The sequence below is a fragment of the Canis lupus genome, chromosome 9 (genome assembly GCF_003254725.2).
Source record: "Canis lupus dingo isolate Sandy chromosome 9, ASM325472v2, whole genome shotgun sequence".
Classification (NCBI taxonomy): Eukaryota; Metazoa; Chordata; class Mammalia; order Carnivora; family Canidae; genus Canis; species Canis lupus.
Window position 1 is genome coordinate 47773391 of NC_064251.1, and position 25538 is coordinate 47798928.

The following is a 25538-nucleotide window of genomic DNA, read 5'->3' on the forward strand; positions in this document are numbered from 1 at the left end:
TGGTTACATTATTATGGAATGCTGTGTAACTATTATAAATAAATAAATCGATATCCACTGACATGAAAAATCTCCAACACATAAAATAAGGACAAAGGAAATTGTGAAACAGTAAGTTTATTCTGATACCATTTATAGAAAGCAAAAACAAAACATATTTCAGTATGAAAATATGAAAGTAACCATAGGAGAAGATCTAAAAGGAAAAACTAAACTCATAGTAGTAGTTAAGTTGCAGAAACTAAACGAAAATATTACAGGTGGAGCATGAGAGTTTTAATTTTTTTCTGCGTCACTTAAGTATTTTACAATAAGATATATTTGTAAAACTTAAAAGTAGATCTAAAATAATAAAAATTAAAAGGAGACAAAATCAGGTTTGTCAAAAACAAAACAAAACAAAACACAGCTTTGGGGCGCCTGGGTGGCTCAGTCAGTTAAGCATTTGCCTTACCTCAGGTCATGATCCCAGAGTCCTGGGACAGAGGCCCATATCAGGCTCCCTGCTCAGTGGGAGCCTGCTTCTCCCTCTCCCTGTGCCCCTCCCCACTCATATTCTCTCTCTCTCTCTCAGATAAATAAAATAAAATCTTTAAAAAAACTCCACAGCTTGAAACTCATGTAAGAAACAACAGCTTGGAGGGGAAGCAATGTTGGATGAGATAAAAGAGACTTAGAAGATATATCCAGAAGCTCCGACTCTGTTCAGTAGGAGTTCCAGAAGGTAAGAACACAGAAAATAAAAGAATAATGGAAGAAAAAACAGAATAATGGAAGAAAATTTCCTAAAGCTGAGAATGATGTAAGTCTTCAAATTGAAAGAGTTCACTGTATATCAAACTGAATGAATTCTAAAAGGCCCATGCAAAGTCAAGCTGTTAGTGTGAATTCTAGTCCAATATGACTGGTGTCCTTATAAGGAGAAGAGATTAGGTCACAGACAATGCAGACAGAAGAACCATATGAGGAAACAGCAAAAAGGCAGCCATCTGTGAGCCAAGAAGAGAGGCCCCAGAGAAAACAAAATCTCCCAGCACCTTGGTCTTGGATTTTTAGCCTCCAGAATTGTAAGAAAATAAATCACTGTTGGAGCCACCTAAGAATGCAGCTGCTTGGTTGCGTTTATTATTAAGTATTTTATTCTTTTTGTTACTATTGTAAATGCAATTGTTTTCTTTTCTTTTGTTCATTGTTAATATATAAAATGCAACTGATTTTTGTGTGTTGATTTTGCATTCTGAATATTTGCCAATTTTTAAAATTCATTCTAAGAATCTTTTGGTGGATCTTTAGGGTTTCTACATATAAGATCATGTTAATGGTCAATATAGTCCATTTTACTTCTTTCTTTCCAATTTGGACATCTTTTATTTCTTAATCTTGCTTAATTGTTCTGGCTAGAACTTCCAGACTATGTTGAACAGAAGTGGCAAAAGCAGACATTTTTGTCTTGTTCATCATAAAGGTAAGCATTTGGTCTTTTACCATGGAGTATGACATTAGCTGTGGGCTTTTCATATACAGCCTTTCTTATGTTGAGATAGTTGCCTTCTATTTCTAGTTTGTTGAGTGTTTTTGTCAAAAAAGAGTGCCAAGGGGCACCTGGGTGGCTTGGTTGGTTAAGTGTCTGCCTTTGGGTTAGGTCATGATCTCAGGGCCCTGGGATAGAACTCCACATCAGGCTCCCTGCTCAGTGGGGAATCTGCTTCTCCCTCTCCCTCTGCTTCTTCCCTTGGCTTGCATTCTCTCTCTCTCACACACTCTTTCTCAAATAAATAAAATCTTAAAAAAAAGAAAGGTGCCAAACTTTACTAAGTGCTTTTCTTGTATCAGTTGAAATGATGTTTTTTTCTCTTTATTCTTTTGATGTGGTGTATTAATTGGTTGATGTTCATATGGTAAACCATTCTTACATTCCAAGAATAGAACCACTTAGTAATGGTGTATAATCCTTTTTATATGCTATTGAATTCAGCTTGCTAGTATTTTGTTAAGGATCAGTTGGTTTTGCATCAGTATTCATGAGACATTGATCTGTAGTTTCCTTTTTTCGTAGTATCTTTGTCTGGTTTTGCTGTCAAGTTATTGCTGGCCTCATAGAATGAGTTTGGAAGTGCTTCCTCTTCTTTGATGCTTTTTTTTTTAAAGACTTTATTTATTTATTCATGAGAGACACAGAGAGAGAGAAAAAGAGAGAGAGAGAGAGAGAGAGAGAGAGGCAGAGACACAGGCAGAGGGAGAAGCAGGCCCCACGCAAGGAGCCCGATGTGGGACTCAATCACGGATCCTGGGATCACCCCAAGCCGAAGGCAGACACTCAACTGCTAAGCGTCCATTCTTTGATGCTTTGGAAGAGTTTGAGAAGGATTGGTGTTGATTCTTCTTTGTTATTTTTAATTTTTTTTTATTTTTAAAAAAGATTTTATTTTCAAGTAATCTCTGTACCCAATATGGGGCTTAAATAGTCAACCCCGAGATCAAGAGTCACATGTTCCTCCAACTGAGCCAGCCAGGCACCCTAGCATTAATTATTCTTTCTTTATTTATTTTTTATGGTGAAAAAAATTTATATTTAGATTTATAGCTGGCTGGGCTCAGTTTAGATGATCCTAATCTGATCAAGGTGTTGACCTTGGCCACATCAATGTCATAGAGCTTCTTCACAGCCTGTTTGATCTGGTGCTTATTGGCCTTGACATCCACAATGAACACAAGTGTGTTGTTGTCTTCTATTTTCTTCATGGCTGACTCAGTAGTCGGGGGAACTTGATGATGGCATAGTGATCAAGCTTGTTTCTACTGGGGGCGCTCTTTCGAGGATATTTGGGCTGCCTTCCAAGGCGCAGGGTCGTGGGTGGTAGGAATGTAGGTGACATGCGGATCTTCTTTTTTTGTGTGTGTGTGACTGTGCACGCCTTTCAGCACTGCTTTCTTATCTTTCAAAGCCTTTGCTTTGGCTTCGGCTTTGAGAGGGGCAGAGGCTTCCTTCTTCATCTTCGGCACCATCTTTGTGAAAGGGTTTTTCTTTTATTTTTTTTTAAGATTTTATTTATTTGTTTGTTTATTTATTTATTTGAGAGAGAGAGAGAGAGAGCACAAGCAAGGGCAGCTGTAGAGGGAGAGGGAGAAGCAGGATCCCTATTGAGCAGGGAGCCTGATGTGAGGCTCCATCCCAGGACCCTGGGATCATGACCTGAGCCAAAGGCCGACTCACAACCACTGAGCCACCAGGCATCCCAAAAGCATGTCTCTTTATTAAGGTACCCATCCCAATTTTCCCTCTGTAGTTATTTGTATTCTTCTCTTATTGGTCCCCAATCAACAATCTTGCATTACAGCAATAGGTTTCAACAAAGTGTACATCAGAATTCAGGGAAAAACCCACATGCTTTGATCCCATTTTGAGAAATTCTGCCTCTGTAGGCCTGAGGTGGGGCTCTGACAGCAATATTTGGCATGTGGATACTGAAAATTCTCCACAGGTATTCCTTGAACCTCTGGTGGAGAACCACTGTTTTTAGCTAAACTTCATGAATGTCATGTATATGTGGCTATTATCCTACTGAGTCTTGGCTCCTTGAGTACAAGGCCTATTTCTCATTTGTCATTGCTCTCGTTTGTCCCCAAGTACATGGCCCAGTAAAGGTTTGGTAGGTACACCTGCATTGAATCAAACCTGGCACTAAATGGCAACATTTTCCCTATTTCCATACCCTTACTACCACACCACCCACTACTGGCCATAGTCACCAGCCTGCCACCCTCCCTACAGCCTGAGTACTTCAGTGGGCACAGGAAAACAGGAGAAATGCCGCCCCCATGGGTATCCATTGCTACAAGCCTGGTGCAGGAACTCCAGGAAGCCTGATCCCAGAAAGCAGGCAAGACTGGAATTTGCATAACGTATAGCTGGGCTACTCCTCTGGATCTTGGTTTCCTCATCTGTAAAATGAGAATAACTCCATTAGCCATTCCTACTTTTCAAGGAGAGTGTGAGGCTCAGAAAAGAAAAGAGCAATGAGTGTGCTTTCACATTGTCCACCAATTTACACAGGTGGGGGTTAGCACGGGTGGGGGGGTTACACAAGTAGCTGTTAGCACTTCTGTTCCAGGGATCCCACCGCAGCCCTCCACTTCTGTTTCTAGAGCCCCAGGGGAGAGATATGTGTCTCAAGAACGGCAGTTCTATCACACAACCATCTTACGGATCCAACTATCATCCGCTGAAGGCCTATCACGTGCCAGCCTGCGGGGACACAGTGTGGAAAACCAGTTCTGCCTTCAAGGACCCCAGAGGTCTACTGGAGCCTAAGGGAGGGGCACGGTTTGGATCCTCTGTCCGCTGTTTCCTTTTTTTTTTTAATTTTTTTTTATTTATTTATGATAGTCACAGAGAGAGAGAGAGAGAGAGAGAGAGAGAGGCAGAGACACAGGCAGAGGGAGAAGCAGGCTCCATGCACTGGGAGCCCGACGTGGGATTCGATCCCGGGTCTCCAGGATCGCGCCCTGGGCCAAAGGCAGGCGCCAAACCGCTGCGCCACCCAGGGATCCCTGTCCGCTGTTTCAAATGAAGAAAAAGCAACTTCGCAAACAATCTCAGACTAACGGAGGAGACCAGGGAGCCGACCGAGCCCTGTCAACAGAGGGTTAGCGCCAAGCCCACGGCGCGCCCTCGAAGCGAAGGGGCAGGGCGCGGGCAGGGCGCGGGCAGGGCGCGGGCGGGGCCCACTTCGCGGCGGCGCTGTCCCGGGGTTTCCGACGCCCGCAGCACTCGTGGTTCGTCCAGGCCCCGGCCTCCACCGGCCCCGCGCCCTGCCGCCCACCGGGTCTCAGCTCTCTGGGGCCCCCGCGCGCCACGGCCCTCGAGTCCGCCGCCTCCCGCCTTCCCCCGGGCGGCGCAGGCCTTCCCCGCGGGCCGCGCTGCGCTGCGCTGGGCGAGAGCGGCCGGTGGGCCCCGCGCCGGGAGCGTCGGCCCCGCGCAGGCGGCGGGAGCAGGAGGGGGCGGGTCGCTGCGGGGCGGTCGCGGCAGCTCGAGGCGAGCGAGTGCGCCGGCAGCCACGGAGGAGGCGCTCGGTGCCTACCAGCTAGTATGGCCTTTGCCTGAAATCCGCTCCTGCTGCGCTGCTCCGTTCTGCTTCAGGCAGCTGCTCGTTCTGGGAGCAGAACTCTGCCCGCAGACAGCGGAGTGGAGTGTTTGCTCCGGACCCGGCACTGCGCCTGCGGCTTTAAAACATGATTATCTCTTCTAATTTTTAGCACCGGATGAGATAGGGACTGTTGTTTGCCCCATTTCAGCGATGAGGAAACGAAAACTTAGATTAAAAATCCTGCTCAAGGGGGGATCCCTGGGTGACACAGCCGTTGGGCGTCTGCCTTCAGCTCAGGTCGTGACCGCGGGGTCCCGGGATCTAGTCCCGCATCGGGCTTCCTGCAGGGAAGCCTGTGTCTCTGCCTCTCTCTCTGTATCTCTCACGAATCATCAATCAATCAATCAATCAATCTTAGAAAAGAAAAGATTTCTGCTCCAGATCTGGCAGCAAGTAAGTGAAGGAACCGGAACTCTGACCTCGGGTGTCTGGCTCTCCGGTGCTCATTTAGATCATGATGTCCTGTCCTACCCCAGGACCCCCGCGGGTCCTGCGTGCCAGGGGTTCTGGGCCAAGTGGATTTTATCCCTGGGACAACTGGAGGGAAAACATGCACATTGGGTAGTGGTTCTTATAAAATAAATACTTTCGACTCAAACACACCTGTTTTATTGTTTAAGGCAGCTTGAAATTGGGTGTTCTGCTACAACTGAATGTATTCTTATTGAGACAAAATTTACATAGGATAAAATTCACCATTTGATCATTTTAAAGAGTACAATTTGGTGGTTTTTCATATATTCACAATGTTGTGCAACGACCAGCAAAACATTTCATCCCAAAAGAAACTCCATTCCCTTTAAGCAATCCCTCCTCATCTCTCCCTGCTTCCAGCCCCAGGCAACCACTAATCTAATTTCTGTTTCTATAGATTTACCTATTCTGAACATTTCAGGTAAATGGAATTATATAATATGTGACCTTTTGTGACTGACTTCTTTCACTTAGGGTAATGTTTTCAAGGTTCATCCATGTGGTAGTATATGCATCAGTACTTTATTCCTTTTTTATCGTTAAATCATATTCCATATGGATATGCCACTTTTTACATATCCATTCATTAGTTCATGGACGTTTATCTTTTTTTCTTTTGGTTATTGCAAATAATGTTGAACTAATCTTGTACAAGTTTGTTTGTTTGTTAAGATTTTATTTATTCATGAGAGACACACAGAGAGAGGCAGAGACACAGGCAGAGGGAGAAGCAGGCTCCGTGCAGGAAGCTCCACGCAGGACTCAATCCCAGGACTTCCGGATCATGCCTTGAGCCAAAGGCAGACGCTCAACCGCTGAGCCACCCAGGCATCCCTATCCTGTACAAGTTTTTGTTTGAACACCTGTTTTCAATTCTCGTGAGCATATTCCTAGAAATGGAAATGCTGGGTCATGTGGTAACTCTCTGTTTAATTTTTTAAAGTTAATGGCTGCATCATTTTACATTCAATCATCAGTGTATGAATGTTCCAGCTTTTATTATGAGAATAATGAGTATACCTAGTTTTAAAAAAAATAGTGCTACAAGGCTTATGGCAAAATACAACAGTATTTACCCAATCCCCTGTCTCATTCCCAAAAGGCAAACACTTAAAATTCTCTTGTTTTTTCCCCTTGTTTTTCTCCATGCTTTAAAATAATATGCATATGCTATAGTTTCATAGTTTATCAATCATAAAGCATTGTGCTGACTCACAGTACTCTATTTTCTTTCTTCTATAATTTTTTGGTTTCCCTGAAATTACCAGTATCCATATTTTCATTTGCTTAGTTTTTTATATGAATTTTTTTAAATTAAGATTTTATTTATTTATTCATGAGAGACACAGAGAGAGAGAGAGAGGCAGAGACACAGGCAGAGGGAGAAGCAGGCTCCATGCAGGGAGCCCAACGTGGGACCCGATCCTGGGTCTCCAGGATCACACCCTGGGCTGAAAGCGGCGCTAAACCGTTGAGCCACCCGGGCTGCCCTACAGTTTCTCTTTACTGTAAATGATGCTGTGATGCATGTCTTGCACACACACACACAGACACACACACACACAGATGTTTCAGTTAAAGTGATCTCCTTATCCCTGCTGCCCTGAGGGACAGTGAAGGCAGGGGAAGGGTCCTGGAAGAATAAGATCCAACTTGGCCCTCATGGAGGAGTTGTTGGAGAGTATTTGAACCTGCCTGTTGATGCCCTTGGCCCAACCTCCCTAACAGCAGTGCTTAGAGCAGCAGCTCTCAAACTCGATGTGCACATGGATCATCTGAGGAATGTGTGGAATAAGCAGGTTCCTAAACTGCATCTCAGAGAGTCTGATCCTGTCTGAAGAAGGTTCTGAGAATCTGCGTTTTTAATAAGCACCCCAGCTGATTCCCATGGAGATGGCTGCTGGGCCAGGTGGGAGCTACCCCAGGTCATCAGCAGAGATAACTAAGGTTAGAGATGCTGCTAGAAAATGGGAGAACACCACCAAGTCTTGGCAAGGATGTAGTGCAGCAAGAACTCTCATAAGTGGATCGTAAATTGGTCCAGCCACTCTGAAAAATGATTTGACTCAATAATTCCACTCCAGGATATGTACCCCAGAGAAACTTACACTTGGGTTTCAGGAAACACAAATGTCCAGGATGTTCTTAGCAGCATTGTTGAAAACAGCAAAAAACTGGAAAGAATCCAAATGCCCTTGGATAAAAAAGTGGATAAATTAGTTGTAGTGTATTCACACAATGGAATACTATATATAGTACAAATGAATGAACTATTTACACATCAACATAGAAGAACTTTAGAAACAATAAGAGTGAAAAATGTGATTCATAGAATACATACATTCTTGTTAATTTAAGTGTAAAACTGGTGGCACCTGGGTGGCTCAGTGGTTGAGTGTCTGCCTTTGGCTCAAGGCATGATCCTATGGTCCTGGAATCAAGTCCTGCATTGGGCTCCCCGCATGGAGCCTGCTTCTCCCTCTGCCTGTGTCTCTGCCTCTCTCTCTGTGTGTGTCTCTCATGAATAAATAAGTGAAATCTTTTAAAAAATAATAAATAAATAAATAAATAAATAATAAATATAAATAAATAAATACACATAAAACTGAACATTATACTGCTTGGAGATTTATGTGTGAAAAAGTCAAAAGAAAAGCAAAATATTGTGGGACAAATTCAGAATAGTGGTCCCCTTGGGTCAGGAAGGGGATGAGACATTTGAGCATGGGCAGTGTTCTAGTTCTTAAATGGGTGGTGGGCTCACAGGCATTGTTTTATTATTACGCATATACATAAAAAAATTTTTTAAAGATTTTATTGGGACGCCTGGTGGCTCAGCAGTTGAGTATCTGCGCTGGCTTAGGGTGTGATCCTGGGGGTCCCCAGATGGAGTCCTGCATTGGGCTCCCCATAGGGAGCCCACTTCTCTCTCTGCCTGTGTCTCTGCCTCTCTCTTCGTGTCTCTCATGAATAAATAGAGGCAGAGACACAGGCAGAGAGAAAAGTGGGCTCCATGTAGGGAGCCCAATGCGGGACTCGATCCTGGGACCCCCAGGATCATGCCCTGAGCCAAAGGCAGGCGCTCAACTGCTGAGCCACCCAGGTGTCCCTACATAACAAATTCTTTTGGCTATATCAAATATTTCAAAATAGAAAAAATAGAACAATTGAAATCCCCTGGCCACTACTGTGGTCTCTCAAAGTCATTTATCTTTTGCACCCATTCCATCTCTTCTCCAACAGGCATCATGGACCAGGAAGTAAGATGTCAAGCCTGAAGAGGCCAACAGAAGCTTATAAAAATCCAGCCCCACTCACCCTTCAGAGACTAGAGCAAGCACCTATTCTGCCCCTTCCTGGTCTGTGTATCGATGACTGTACCTGTCACTAAGTAATGGCCTCGTTCCCAGCCAAACTGATTGCATGGTTAGCTAACATGGCAGTTTTCTATGACAAGGATCCTGTGCTAGGGGCATTGTTTTCTGAACAAACAAGCCATCTTAGCACTTGCTTTTTTTATCTTAATGTGTCCCTAGCACCCACTCTTTCCATTCACCAGGCTAATATCTGGCTGGGTCATCAGGCTTTCTTTTGCATCTCTGGTGATAACGCTTCTGTAGCTTCCTTCCTCACTCCCTCTGAGCTCAGCAGCAGGCCTGAGGCTCTCCTGTCTTGAAGGCTCTCCCCCTGCCATATTTCCTAATTTAAAGATGACTCAACCTTTGGAAGTGGGACAGTGCTCCTGAGGTGAGGTTTTGCCTTAACTGATGCAGTTGAATAGATTAGGATTCTGAATAGGTGAGTTCCAATCCCCCATAACCCCCTGTCTGACTGTGTGACATGGGGTGGGCCCTCATTCCCAAAGAGCCTATGGTTTCCCTAAGAAATGGAGAATATTGTCTTTTGGGCTGTTGATAATGTGCAAGGATGATTAAGAGGTAGAAAGGAACTTAAATTTCATCCAGTTTAACCCCCCCTTTTTAAAAAAATTTATTTAAGTGATCCTTGGGTAGCTCAGCGGTTTAGTGCCTGCCTTTGGCCCAGGGCATGATCCTGGGATCAAGTCCCACATCGGGCTCCCTGGATGGAGCCTGCTTCTCCCTCTGCCTATGTCTCTGCCTCTCTCTCTTTCTCTCTCTGCATCTCATTAATAAATAAATAAAATCTTAAAAAAAAATAAAAAAAATTTATTTAAGTAATCTCTACACTCCACGTGGGGCTTGAACTCACAACCCTGAGAACAAGAGTCACATGCTCCTCTTACTGAGCCAGCCAGGTGCCCTTAACCCATTTATCTTGAAGATGGACAAACTAAGGCTAGGATGGGGAGGATACCTGAATGAGCCAAGAATGATTTAATGGCAGATATTAGAGTAGAACCCAGGCCTCCTGTCTTTCCATTATCTTGCCTTGCTGTTGCTTGCTGAGGCATGGAGGTGAAAGGAGGACATACAGCCACTTAGACCTGCCTCCAGCTCCATCCAAGGCTAAGACACTCAATTCTTAGAAGATGTGGCTTTTGAAATTGCTGATGGGTCTGATGCTATCTGGGGGTGGAAGGAACCTGCCTCACCTATCAGCTGGTCCATTGCATAATCTGGCAAGCCAAGGCCTGAGACTCTTCTTCCTACATTAGTCCCAGCTGTAGAGAGGAAAGGTCAGGGTGCAGAGAATAATAGAAAGGTTGGAGAAAAAAAAAAAAAAGAAAAGAAAGGTTGGGCACTACTCCTACCTCTCCCTCGGGCCCTACCCCCTCTCTCTGAAAGGGCAAGAGAGGCCTGAGGAGGGGAAACGGGTGGGGAAACAAGCTCTCTGTAAGAGTTGGAGAGAGGCAGAGCTAGTTCTCCTGCTCACTATCCAAGGGGTCTTCTCTTTGCAGGAGGGAATTTGTGGACAAGGTAGAAACAAGGAGGAAAAAGCTTTTGGCTTGGTCCGTTTTTTTTTTTTTTTTTAAGATTTTATTTATTTATTCATGAGAGACATGGAGAGAGACAGGCAGAGACATAGGCAGAGGAAGAAGCAAGCTCCCGGTAAGGAGCCTGATAGGGGCTTGATCTCAGGACCCTGGGATCACGACCTGAGCCGAAGGCAGATGCTCAACCACTGAGCCACCCAGGTGCCCCTGTCTTGGTCCTTCTTTCAGTTCATGAGTTGAGAGCTTATGTATGACATGGAGAAATGGGAGAAGGTGAGGCAGAGAGCCGAGCTGCATCTGTGAGGCTGCCATTGGAGAGTCTGATGGAGGCAGTGGAGACTGACTCTGTGCAAAGATGTCTGGGCTCCCAGTTTGGTGCCCTGAACTGGGAGGCTGCAAATGGAGAGGCCAGGACTACACATGACCTCTCACAACTGTGACCCACATGCAGACTGTCAGACTTTAGCCCCAATCTGAAACATAGCCACTATTCAAGAATTCCATCAAAGGCCCCTGAGCAATCCAATTAGACTTTTAAAAAAAATTTATCTAATGGTCATATATGAGACCACATGACTGTAATACAAAAGGGGAGTTTTTTTTTTCATACAACATTGCAATATATATATATATATATATATATATATATATATATATATATATATAAAATCAGGGTCAGATCTCACGATCAGGTATTTAACATTTTCCATGCTGTTTATGTCTACAATGGACAGAATTCCCATAATTGAAGCTATGCCTTTCTGTCGCTACACTCTAGCCCTCAAACTCAGGTATAAGAAAGAAAGCTGGCGTGGGGGGAGACGTTCCTCATTCCCATGAGTTATATACTGTTTGGGGAGAGCTTTTCACTGGGGGCCTCATCAAGCAGTGGTCCCCACAGGTCAACTGTTTCCATTCCCAATTTGGTGACACCTGACTCTGTCTCTGGATGCAGTGAGCTGCCACATCCTCCCAGAGGAATCACAGACTCACAGCCCTTTGCTCTTTCTTTCTTTCTTTCTTTCTTTCTTTCTTTCTTTCTTTCTTTCTTTCTTTCTTTCTTTCTCTTTCTTTCTTTTCTTTCGTTCTTTCTTTCCTTCTATCAGCCTCGGGGAAATATTTTTTAAGATTTTATTTATTTATTTATTTATTTGAGACAGAGAGCGTGAAAGAGAGAGCAGGAGCCCTGAGAGCAGCAGGCAGAGGGAAAGGGAGAAACAGACTCCTTACCAAGCAGGGAGCCCTATGTGGGGCTTGATCCCAGAACCCTTGGATCATGACCCAAGTCAAAGGCAGATGCTTGACCGACTGAGCCACCCAAATGCCCCCAGCCTTGGAGAAATATTAATGTAGAATTATTAAAATAGTTTATTATTTTTTACAGTGTTATTTATGTTGAGAGAGAGAGCAAGCACAGCGGCACAGAGCCCGACATGGAGCTCCATCGCATGACCCTATGATCATGACCTGAGTCAAAATCAAGGTTTGGATACTTAACCAACTGAGCCACCAAGGTGCCCTCAAAATATTTTAAACACAGACCTCTGGTATAATAACATATGGATTTTTTAAAAAGCATATTAAATACCAACATCTAGTGAAGAGTACAATAACTTCATACTTTTAAAGTAGTGATAAACGTAAACAATATTTCAATATATTGCAGCAACCATAATACGATATGAAAATCATTATGTCTGCTGATGCCAAATGCAAGAGTACAACAGCGGCCTTCATGTTGTTAGTACAACAGTGGTCTGTTGCCTACATATGTAATTGAAGGAAATACTATGTTTCAGATACATATTGGTTAAAATAAAGATATAATTTTTTCCCATCCAAGTTCAACGGCCCCAGGCCATAAGAAACCATTGTCAGAAGAAATTCATCTCTTCTCAATCCCTATTTCTTCAATAGAAGCCACAAACTATCCCTGAGACTAGTAGAACAAAACCTAGTATCTGGGAGCTTGAGTGGTTCAATCAGTTGAGCATTCAGCTCTTTATTTCAGCTGGGGTCATGATCTCAGGTTTGTGGGGTTGAGCCCTGTGTTGGGTTCTGCTCTGAGCGCAGAGTCTGTTTCTCTCTCTCCCTCTACTACTTCCTGGTTCAGGCTCGCTCTCTCTTAAATAGATACATACATACATACATACATACATACATACATACATTTTTTTTCTAAAAGTCCTACTATGTCCTTGAGTGAAGAGGAAGAGTCTGTCTATAGGTTAATATCTCAGTAAAACTTTTCCATTTTACCTTCATTAGGGTTTATTTGCTCCTAGTTTGCACACAATCCTAATATATCTGATAATCTCTTTTCTTAACTCACAGAAAAATAGAAGCAGTACATTAGAAAAAGGGATTTGGAGCTGCTAAGAGAACATATTTGTAATACCTAAAGAGACTGCACACAGCCTGAAATGTAGGGAGATATTTTTTAAGGAGACAAGAATTCAAAAATCATAGAAAATTGGAAAGATTTAGTTAGTATAGAAATAAGTAACTATATGTACTTTAATTTCCTTGATTGCTTCTCTGAGATTGCAATAACATCTCTATTCAATATTCATCTCTATTGAATACTCATCTCTATGACCCTCTATTCTGAAGAGAAAACTCAATTACGCATGCTTGTTAACCTATACTTAGGAAGAAGGATGTAAGGAAAAAGGATGTAAAATATTTAGTACGATTTCTAGCAAGATAATTAAAATAGGCTCCCCTGGGAGTAAAGGGCATGGGGGGATTATGGGACCATCAGAGGAGAACCCATATCAGTTCAATGGCAACATTAATAGCAAATTACAGAGTGTGGAGAACAGAGCCCATGTGACTCCCATTCATCCCAGGTGATTAGTGGGTTCTAAACTTCAGAATTCTGAAATCTTTCCCCTTCAAAGCTAAATGTCCTCAACTTCCCTTGGACCGGGGCCTGCCAAGAAGGGGCAACAGGAGAGTTATTAAGGGCTGACACTGGAAGAGACTTCTGAAGTTGGCTGCTTCAACATCTGCCTTTTACAAACAAGGAAACTAAGGCCCAGAGATGATATTAGTGTAAAATTAGCATAATTTCTTCCTTAAATATTTTAGTAGAATTCAAATAATAGAACCATCTGGGCCTGGAGTGACTTGGAATATTTTTAAGTATTGATTTGATTTCTGATTTCAATCATAAGTGTAGAATGATGCAGATATTCCATTATCTCTTATGTCCATTTTGTATGTTTTATTTTTTCTCATATTTGCCCATTTCAAAAAAATGCAGAAACTACTGGAATAAAGTTGTCCATAATATCATTTAAAAATATTTGTAGATTCTATAATTATATGTGAGCTTTTTATTCCCAATAATGGTTATTTTATTTTTTTTTGAAAGACTTATTTATTTGAGAGAGGGAGTATGAACAGGTGAACAATCTGAGGGAGAGAAAGAATCCCAAGCAGACTCCATACTGAATGCAAAGCCCAATGTGGGGCTGGATGCCAGGACCCTGAGATCATGACCTGAGCCAAAATCAAGAGTCGGTCGCTTAACTGACTGAGCTACCCAGGTGCCCCCCAATAATGGCTATTTAAACATTTTCTCTTCTTGTTCTTGATCAGTTGTGCCAGGGGTTTAGCCATTAGTCCTTTCAAAATACAAACATTTGTCTTTATTAATATTCTCTGTTGTATGTTTGCCTTCTACTTCATTAAGTTCTTTTTTTTTTTTAAAGCTTTTATTTATTTATTCACGAGAGACACAGAGAGAGAGGCAGAGACATAGGCAGAGGGAGAAGCAGGCTCCATGCAGGGAGCCCGATGTGGGACTCAATCTGGGACCCCAGAATTACGTTCTTAGCCAAAGGTATGGGTATGTTGTATTTATATCAGCATTTAGTTGAAACTATTTCTCATTTCCACTGAGAGTTCCTCTCCTATAGATTATTTAGAAGTGTATTTTTTTTAAAGATTTTATTTATTCATGAGAGAAACAGAGAGGCAGAGACACAGGCAGAGGGAGAAGCAGGCTCCATGCAGGGAGCAGGACATGGGACTCGATTCCAAGTCTCCAGGATCAGGCCTTGGGCTGAAGGTGGCTCTAAACTGCTGAGCCACCCAGGCTGCTTTATTTAGAAGTGTATTAAAAAACTTTTATGCATACAGAGATTTCCTTGTTAATCATTCTGTTATTAATTTTTTAAAAGATTTTATTTATTTATTCATAGACACAGAGAGAGAGGCAGAGACACAGGCAGAGGGAGAAGCAAGCTCCATGCAGGGAGCCCGACGTGGGACTTGATTCCGGGTCTCCAGGATCACACCCCAGGCTGCAGGCGGCGCCAAACCCCTGCGCCACCGGGGCTGCCCTGTTATTAATTTTTTAAACAGGCTCTGCGCCCAGTGGGGGGCCCAATGCAGGGCTTGAACTCAAGCCCTGAATGGAATCTTTAAAAAAAAAAAAATTGTCTTTTTAAAATTTTTTAATTATGGTCAAATACGTGTAACACAAAATTTACCATCTTAACCATTGTTTACCTTTATTTTTTATTTGCATATAGATTTTTAAAGATTTTATTTATTTATTCATGAGAGACAGAGAGAGAGGCTGAGACACACAGGTAGAGGGAGAAGCAGGCTCCATGCAGATGCTCAGCCACTAAGCCACCCAGGCGTCCCTATTTACATATATTTTTAATTCGAATATAATTAACATAGAGTGTTATGTTCGTTTCGGGCGTACAATATGATGGTTCAACAACCCTATACATTTCTCAGTGTTCAAAAGGTAAGCACACTCTTAATCGCTTTTATCTATTTCCCCCATCCCCCCACCTAGCTCCCCTTTGGCAGTTAGTCCTTTGTATTTAAGAGTCGATTTTTTTTTGGTCTCTTTTTTCTTTGTTTATTTATTTGTTTGGTTTCTTAAATTCCACATATGAGGGACGCCTGGGTGGCTCAGTGGTTGGGCACCTGCCTTCCGCCCAAGTTGTGATCCTGGGATCTGGGATCCAGTCCCACATCGGGCTCCCTGCATGGAGCCTGCTTCTCCCTCTGCCTGTGTCTCTGCTCTCTCTCTCTCTCTCTCTGTGTCTCTCATGAATAAATAAATCCTTTTTAAAAATTCCACATATGAGTATACTCATATGGTATTTCTCTTTCTCTGATTTATTTCACTTAGCATTATATCACCTAGGTCCATATATGTTGCAAATGACTTGATTTCACTCTTCTTTACGCCTTAGTAATATTCTGTTGTGTGTATTTACACACATCCTCTTTATCTGTTCATCTACCAATGGATACTTGGTTTGCTTCCATATCTTGCCTATTGTACATAATAGTGCAATAAACATAGAGATGTGTATATCTTTTTGAATTAGTATTTTCATTTTCTTTGGGTAAATACCTGATAGTGGAATTACTAGATCAGATAGTAATTCTATTTTTTTAAAGATATTTAAAGATTTTAGAGATTATTTATTTATTCATGAGAGACACAGAGGGAGGGAGAGAAGGAGAGAGAGAGAGAGAGAGAGAGTGGCAGAGACACAGGCAGAGGCAGAAGCAGGCTCCACGTGGGGAGCCCAATGCGGGACTCGATCTTGGACCCTGGGATCACGCCCTGAGCAGAAGGCAAACGCTCAACCACTGAGCCACCAGGTGTCCCAGTAATTCTATTTTTATTTTATTTTATTTTTATTTATTTATGATAGTCAGAGAGAGAGAGAGAGAGAGAGAGAGGCAGAGACACAGGCAGAGGGAGAAGCAGGCTCCATGCACCGGGAGCCCAACGTGGGATTCGATCCCGGGTCTCCAGGATCGCGCCCTGGGCCAAAGGCAGGCGCCAAAACGCTGCGCCACCCAGGGATCCTATTTTTAATTTTTTGAGGAAACTCTCTAATGTTTTCCAGTGGCTATACCAATTTGCATTGCTACCAATAGTGCAAAAGGGTTCATTTTTCTCTACATCCTAGCCAGCACTTATTATTTCTTGTGTTTTGTGTTTTGGTCATTCTGACAGGTATGAGGTGATATACCTTATTATAGTTTTTTTTTAAGTTTTTTTAAAAAGATTTTATTCATCCATTCATGAAAGACACAGAGAGAGAGAGAGAGGCAGAGACACAGGCAGAGGGAGAAAACAGGCTCCATTCAGGGAGCCCGACGTGGGACTCGATTCTGGATCTCCAGGATCACGCCACAGGCGGAAGGCAGGCCCTAAACCGCTGAGCCACTCGGGCTGCCCTTAAGTTTTTTGTTTTTGTTTTTGTTTTGTTTTGTTTTTTTGATTTGTTTAAATAGTCTCTACACTTGAACTCATGAGACCGAGATCAGAGTCGTGTGCTCTTCGGCCTGAGCCAGCCAGGGGCCCTTCATTGTGATTTTGATTTGCAGTTTCCTGATGATCAGTGATGCTGAGCATCTTTTCATGTGTCTGTTGGCTACCTATATGTCTTCTTTGGATAAATGTCTGTTCATGTCTCTGCTTATTTTTTAAAGATTTTATTTATTTATTCATGAAAGACACAGAGGAGAGAGAGAGAGGCAGAGACACAGGCAGAGGGAGAAGCAGGTTCCATACAAGGAGCCTGATGTGGGACTTGATCCCCGGACTCCAGGATCACACCCTGGGCCAAAGGCAAGCACTAAACCACCAAGCCACCCAAGGATTCCCATGTCTTCTGCTTATTTAAAAAATTGGATTGTGGCGATCCCTGGGTGCCTCAGCAGTTTAGTGCCTGCCTTCAGCCCAGGGCGTGATCCTGAAGTCCCAGGATCCAGTCCCACATAGTGCTCCCTGTATGGAGCCTGCTTCTCTCTCTGCCTGTGTCTGTCTTTCTCTGTCTCTCTGTGTGTCTCTCATGAATAAAAAAAATTAAAAATATTAAAAAAGATAAAAAATAAAATAAAAATTGGATTGTTAAAATAAACAAATAAATAAATAAATAAATAAAAATTGGATTGTTTTTTGGCTTTGATTTGTATAAATTCTTGATGTGTTTTGGATATTAACTCTTTATTGGACATATCATTTGCAAATATCTTCTCCCAATCAGTAAGTTGCCTTTTTGTTTTGTTGATTTCCTTTCCTGTACAAAAGCTTTTTATCTTGGTGTAGTTGCAATAGTTTAATTTTGCTTTTGTTTCCCTTACCTTAGGAGACTATCTGAAAAAATGTTTCTATGTCTGATATCAAAAAAATTACTGCCTATGTTTTCTTCTCAGAATTTTATGGTTTCAGGTCTCACATTTAAGCCTTTAATCCATTTTTAGTTTATTTTAGTGTATGATGCAAGACGGTAGTCCAGTTTAATTCTTTTGCATGTAGCTGTCCAGTTTTCCCAACACCATTTGTTGAAGAGACTGCCTTTGTCCCATTATATATTCTTGCCTCCTTTGTTGTGAATTGGCCACAAATGTGTGGGGTTATTTCTGGACTCTTCTGTTCCATTGATTTTTGTGTCTATTTTGTGCCAGTACCATACTGTTTTGATTACTACAGCTTTGTAGTATAACTTGAAATCTGGAATTGTGAAACCTCCAGCTTTGTTCTTTTTCAAGATTACTTTGGCTTTTGGGGATCTTCTGTGGTTCCATACAAATTTTAGGATTATTATTTGTTCTAGTTTTGTGAAAAATGTTGGTATTTTAATAGGGATTGCATTAAGTCTGTAGATTGTTTTGGGTAGTACAGATGTTTTAATCATATTGGTTCTTCCAATTCACGAGGATGAACATCTTCCCATTTGTTTATGTCATCTTCAATTTCTTTCATCAATATTTTATCTTAATCTTTTAACAGAACAAGACTTTTGATTTTTTTCTTACTCAAAAGAGCTTCTTTTTTTTTTTTTTTTTTTAAGTAGGCTCCATGCCCACTGTGTGGCCCAATGCTGTGCTATAACTCCCAATCCTGACATCAAGACTTGAGATGAGATCAAGAGTTGGTCACTCAATCGACTGAGCCATCCAGGCACCCCTAAAAGCTTCATTTTTAAATTTAACTTTCTGACTCCGTACTTATGCCTTCAATACTTTCAAAATGACTTTCTGCTCCTCAATAAAGAAAGCACACTTGATCCTGTCACAAGCACACTTAGCACACATAGAATCATCACAGGCTCTACTGATGTGTTTTTCATTTTAGACAACCTCTTAAGAACTGTAGGTATCACAGATCCTTTAAGTCGGCCTGGGCACACACCACAGTGGCTTTTGGTGCTTTCCCAACTGTCGGTATAAAGGTAAATGATTCTATTACCAGGTGTTCAGGGCAGCCTAGTATTGTTAGAGGCTATATTGTAGGACAGACTACAGCAGTATGTCAAACACTAGACCATTCAAATACCTATACACACCATCCCTGGAAGAATCACCTTAACCATTTTTAGGTTTACAACTCAATGACGTTAAGTATATTCATATTATTGTGCAACCAATCTCCAGAACTCTTTTTATCTTGTAAACTAAAACTCTTTACCCATTAATGCCCCTTCTTCCATCCCTCAGCCCCTGACAACCACTATTCTATCTCTATAAATTTGACTCTTCTAGGTACCTCATATAAGACGAATTATACAATATTTGTATTTTTTTGACTGATTTATGTCACTTAACATAATGTCCTCCAGGTTCATTCATATTGTAGAATATATCAGAATTTTCTCCCTTTTAAAGCTCAGTAATATTCCATTATGTGTGTGCGTGTACAGACATTTTGCTTATCCATTCATCTGTTGTGAATAATGCTGCTATGAACATGGGTGTACAAATATCCCTTTGAGACCCTGCTTTTAATTCTTTTAAATCCAGTAGAATTGCTGGATCACATGGTAATTCTATTCTTGAATTTTTGAGAAACTACCATACTTCTTTCCACTATTTTATATTCCTACCAACAGTGCACAAGAGTTCCAATTTCTCCATATCCTTGCCAACACTTATTTTCTGTGTTTTAGGTTTTTTAATAATAGCAATTCTAATGGAAGTAAGGTGCTGTTTCGTGTGGTTTTGATTTGCATTTCCTTAATGATTACAATGTTTGCATATATTTTGTTTGCTTTTTTTGCCATTTGTATAGTTTATTTGGACAACTGTTGTTCAATCCTTTTCTTGTTTTTCATTTGGATTGTTTTGTTATTGTTGAGTTTAAATTTATTACATTCTTTTACTTCCATCCCTCTTGTATCCTTATATTTAAGGTGTGCTTATTTTAAGAAGCATATGGTTTTAAAAAATCTAGTTTGAGGGGCAGCTCAGTCACTTAGGTGTCCAACTCTTGGTTTCGGCTCAGGTTGTAATCTCATGGGTCATGGGGTCGAGCCCTGTGTTGAGCTCCACTCAACAGGGAGTCTGCTTGAAAGATTCTTTCCCTCACTCTTTCTCTCACTTTCTCTCTGTCTCAAGCAAATGAATAAATTTATTTATTTATTTATTTATTTTTGAATAAATTTTTATTTTTATTTTATTTATTTTTTTTTTAAATTTTTTATTTATTTATGATAGTTACAGAGAGAGAGAGAGAGGCAGAGACACAGGCAGAGGGAGAAGCAGGCTCCATGCACCGGGAGCCCGATGTGGGATTCGATCCTGGGTCCCCAGGATCACGCCCTGGGCCAAAGGCAGGCGCCAAACCGCTGCGCCACCAGGGATCCCTGAATAAATTTTTAAAATAAAAATAAGTAATCTAGGTTGAAGGATACCTGGCTGGCTCAGTCAGAAGAGTGACTCTTGATCTCATGGTGGTGAGTTCAAAGCTCCACACTGGGTGTAGAGATCATTTAAAAATAAATAAATAAAACTTGTAAAAAATATCTAGTATGAGAATCTTTCTTTTAATTGGAGTATTTAGCCAATTATAATTACTAATTATTATCTATTACTGCATTACAAATTACCCCAAAACTTAATGGCTTAGACCACAACAAACATTTGGCAGAAGCTCAGCAGGGTGGAGGCGCCTGGATGGTTCAGTTGGTTAAGCATCTCTGCTTTCATCGCAGGTCATGATCCCACAGTCCTGGGATCAAGCCCCATGTCAGGCTCTCTGCTCAGGAAAGGAGTCTGATTCTCCCCTCCCTTCCCCCATTTCTCTCTCTCTCTCTGTCTCTCTTGCTCACTCTCTCTCTCAAATAAATAAAGAAAAATCTTAAAAAAAAACAAAAAACAAAAAACACCTTAGCAGGGTGGTCTGGCTCATGACTTCTCATGAGGTTTCAGTCAAGGTATCAGTGAAGGCTACAATCATCTAAAGACTTGACTGGGGGGGGGGCGGGTACCTGGGTGGCTCAGTGGTTGAGCATCTGCTTTTGGCTCAGGTCATGATCCTGGGGTCCTGGGATCGAGTCCCAAATCAGGCTCTCTGCGGGGAGCCTGCTTCTCCCTCTGCCTATGTCTCTGCCCCTCTCACTGTGTCTCTCATGAATAAGTAAATAAAATCTTAAAATAAAAAGAATTGACTGGGACTGAAGGATCCACTTCTATGATATTTCACTCACAGGGCTGTTGGCAAGAGGTCAGTTCCTTGCCACATACACCTATCCACAGGACTGTTTGAGTGTCCTCACAACATGGCAGCTGGCTTGTCCCAGAGTGAATAATCCAAGAGAGAAAGCAAGGAAATGTCTGTGTAGTCTTTCATGCTCTACTCTCAAAAGTCACATACCATCACTTCCTTTATATATATTAATTAGAAGCAAGTCACTAAGTCACTCAAGGCATGGGAAATTAGGCTCCACCATTTCATAGCAGAAGTAGTCCAAGAGTGGATATATCTGAGAATCACTGCCATCTCCTGGCAGAGAGAAAATAATAATTTTTGTATTATTTACATTTCTCATACATGCAAAATACATTTACTCTTCTATGATTCCCCCAAAGTCTCCACCTGTTTCAGCATCAATTCCAAGTTCATAATATCATCATTTAAATTAGATCCGGGTGCAGATAAAGCTCCTTGGGTCTGGTTTCTCAAGTACAGTACCCTTGATTGAAGTAAAGCGATAGGTCTTCCATACATTCAACATACAGTGCCATAGGATAAGTGCTCTAGACCCTCCCATTCAAAAAGGGGGAAAATAGGAGGCACACAGGAGTCAATGTTCCACAGCAATTCTGAAATTCAGCTGGGCACAAGCTGGTAGCTCCTTGATTAGCACTCAAGGTCTCAGAATAATCCTGCATGACTCCTGGTTCTACTGAAGTCTCAATGCTGCCATCTAAGTCATTCTTCATCTGTGAAAGGTAGGTTGTGTTTTCAACTGGTTAGTTTTGTCACCTTTCTTACTGCTAGTAGATCCAGGGTGGTAGGAGGTGTGTATAGGCCTCTTTTCATGCAGTCTCAGTCCCAACTGGCAGTGGTCCTATCAATGCAATATAATTATTTAAAATTTTTTGTGAGTCTATTATTGACCTTATTATTATTGGAATTTCAATCCCTTAAAAAAAAGCTATGCCCACAAGTCTTCTAGATAATCCCTATCCTGACTTGGGATTTTACTGAGACTGAAGGAGGAACGGTTATTTTATGAAATTGCTGCTGAGACTTCACACACACACACAGCTGATCCTCTCTCTGCACACTTCTAACATGCATAATCTCAGTTACCATGGTTTAATTGAATGATACCAGTGCCCCAACAACATAGTTCCAATTTTAGTAACCACAGTATATTACCTGTAATTAATGATATAAAGTGCAAACCTTCATTGTTAGCAATTTAGTCCACAAATCACCATGTGAATAAAGTGCACATCATAATCAGTGATGAATCATGTCACTTCTTTCAAAATCTGTTGGTGATTGGTCCTTGTATATCTGTTATTCAATTCCCTCACAGACAGCAGAGTGTGTATTGGTATTTCCTCCTTGTCTCCAAGTGATAAACCCACATGAGATTTTACAAAAATGGAAAAGCAAGAGAGAATTGGCCAACAAAAATAAAAGTGAAGCAAAGAAAAGAAAAATGAAAAATGTTAGAAGTGAAACTGGATGTGATTAGAAGATTTGAAGACAGTGACAACAAAGATAGGAAAAGACCCAGACCCATATGAAGCTGTCTTATGAATCATACTGAAAAAGGTTTGATGAAAAAGAAAGAAAGAAAGAAAGAAAGAAAGAAGAAAGAAAGAAAGAAAGAAAGAAAGAAAGAAGTGAAGGTCACTCTAACAGGTTTTCATATAAATCACACAAGAAACAGAAAGCCACTTGTGGATAAAATGGAGCATTTACTTGCACTTCCAACTGAAGAACATGATAATTTTTGTTTTTTTAAGCAGTTTGACTAGAGTTTGGGGCAGAGGGATGCCTGGGTGGCTCAGTGGTTGAGCGTCTGCCTTCAGCTCAGGCCGTGATCACAGGGTCTGGGATCGAGCCCACATCAGTCTCCCAACAGGGAGCCTACTTCTCCCTCTACCTATGTCTCTGCCTCTCTCTCTGTGTCTCTCATGAATAAATAAGATTTTAAAAATCTTTAAGAATAATTTGGGCCAGGGCAGCCCAGGTGGCTCAGAGGTTTAGTGCCGTCTTCAGCCCAGGCCATGATCCTGGAGACCCGGGATCGAGTTCCACGTCGGGCTCTCTGTGTGGAGCCTGCTTCTCCCTCTGCCTGTGTCTCTGCCTTTCTCTCTGTCTCTGTGTCTCTCATGAATAAATAAATAAAATATTTTTTTAAAAATAAAAAATAATAATTTGGGCCAGAGCATTGAAGTTAATAGCCACATTGGAAGAAAATGATCATTTCAAGGAGACTGAAAAAAAAAATCTTTCACTGCTATATAGCTGGTTCTGCCATTTCAGAAATCAGCATGAATTGATTAATATTAAACCAAACTGGTGCGACTACTAGTACAGATAAGGGCACTGCTGTGACATTTGCATCCTGATTCTAAGGCAGGTAGTTATGCAAAAACATGAAAGTGCCCTAGAGGAAATTATGGTGGTAAAAGTGCTTAATGTTAAAGGAACTCTAAGAGGTATTTCGTGACATTGAAAGCTCAAAGGATAAAATACTAAAAAAGTAGACTCAAACTTAGAAAGGAATATGGCGTTCACCAAGCTGTAGAAAAGATGCTTGCTCTGTAAGTTATATGATGAGGAAAAGAAGAAGGCAAGCATTGTTGATAAGTTTTTTTTACAAAGAAATAAAACAAGGATGCCTGGGTGGCTCAGTGGTTGAGTATCTGCCTTTGCCTCAGGTAATGATCCCGGGGTCCTGGGATCGAGTCCCACACCTGTTTCTCCCTCTGCCTGTGTCTCTGCCTCTCTCTCTCTATCCCTCTCTGTGTGACTATCATAGATAAATAAAAATTTAAAGAATAAATAACAGTGTACTAAATAAATATTAACTTTTCTGTTTTCATTTCCCTATACACTTATAATAGTAGAGAGTTTTTGATGTTTGACCAAAATATTTAAAGATCACAGAATGATCATACTTCTTCTCGGTGACTATTCAGATTGGTTTGAATGGTTTCAACTTGCACTGTCATTTTTATAGTCCTGCATTACCATGCAGAGCAAAGACAGCCTGTATATATTTATTACAGAGATTTGACCTTATATAATTGTTAGCTGGTTAAACAGTTTCTGGAAGGCTGTTGTCTTTTACTGCTGATTCTGGAGCTTGAAATCTACAGGGCAAGTATTTGGGAATGGACCATGAATATTAAGTGGACATGAGGAAGGATAAGTTGGAACTCACAAGCATGAGCTGAGGCCCATGAAAACTGAAAGAAGCCCCCATCAGTTTTTGTTGCCTCTAATGTTAGTGGGGTGAGGTACTGCCCAAGTCAGGGCACTTTGTGCAGAGCTAATCACCCACACCCGGCTCAGGAGTCAGAGAAGCTGAAGGGAGATTGAGAGGAAGGCAAAGCTGTTATATCCCTTCCCACTGTCCATGCTAATGAGATAAGACAGCAGATAACTGGCAACATGTGTTAGCTATAAAATGGCTGCTGCTTTACTTCTGTCCTCTGGATCTCCAGCAAGACTCTCTCTTGTGGCCCATGCTAATTGGAAACATACTGAACAAGGGAATTCTGGGAAATGTAATTCAGCCTAGACAAGCTGATACATTTCAAAGCTTTCCTACTTAACTCTATAACTTATTGGTTATGAAGACATGCCCCAGAGTCAGACTTCCTAGGTTTGAGACAGCTCCTTTATTCAAGCTGTGTATTCAAAAGTAAGGTACTTAGTTTTTTTGCACCTCAATTTCCTTGTCTATTAAATGAAGATAGAACTTAACCTTAGAAAATTTGTGGGTTTTTAAAAGATTTTATTTATTTATTCATGAGAGACACAGTGAGAAAAGCAGAGACACAAGCAGAGAGAGAAGCAGACTCTCTGCAGGGAGCCGGAATCGGGACTCGATCCCAGCACCTGAGATCACGACCTGAGCCAAAGGCAGACGGTCAACCACTGAGCCAACCAGGTGCCTCTTATATGCGGTTTAAATGGGATAATACATATTAAGCTGTTGATTATATTATTCATACATTATCACTAAAACTTAGTCTACTGGAAAAGCTCAATAAATATTAACTATTATTAGTTGTGCGATCAGGGGCACATCATTTCTTAAAAAATATTTTATTTGGGATCCCTGGGTGGGTCAGCGGTTTAGCGCCGCCTTCAGCCCACGGCGTGATCCTGGAGACCCGGGATCGAGTCCCACGTCGGGCTCCCTGCCTGGAGCCTGCTTCTCCCTCTCCCTCTGCCAATGGCTCTGCCTCTCTCTCTCTCTCTCTCTTTGTTTCTATGAATTAATAAATAAATAAATCTTAAAAAAATACTTTATTTATTTATTCATGATATACAGAGAGAGAGAGAGAGAGGCAGAGCCATTGGCAGAGGGAGAGGGAGAAGCAGGCTCCAGGCAGGGAGCCCGACGTGGGACTCGATCCCGGGTCTCCAGGATCACGCCGTGGGCTGAAGGCTGAAGGCGGCGCTAAACCGTTGAGCCACCCAGGCTGCCCTGGGGGGCGCGTCATTTAATCTTTTTTTTTTTTTTTTT

General features: G+C 41.7%; 1 pseudogene; it reads right to left on the reverse strand.

Annotated features, from left to right (window-relative positions):
- Positions 1-870: 870 nt before the first annotated feature.
- On the reverse strand, positions 871-3006 carry LOC125755688 (60S ribosomal protein L23a-like; annotated as a pseudogene).
- Positions 3007-25538: the final 22532 nt, after the last annotated feature.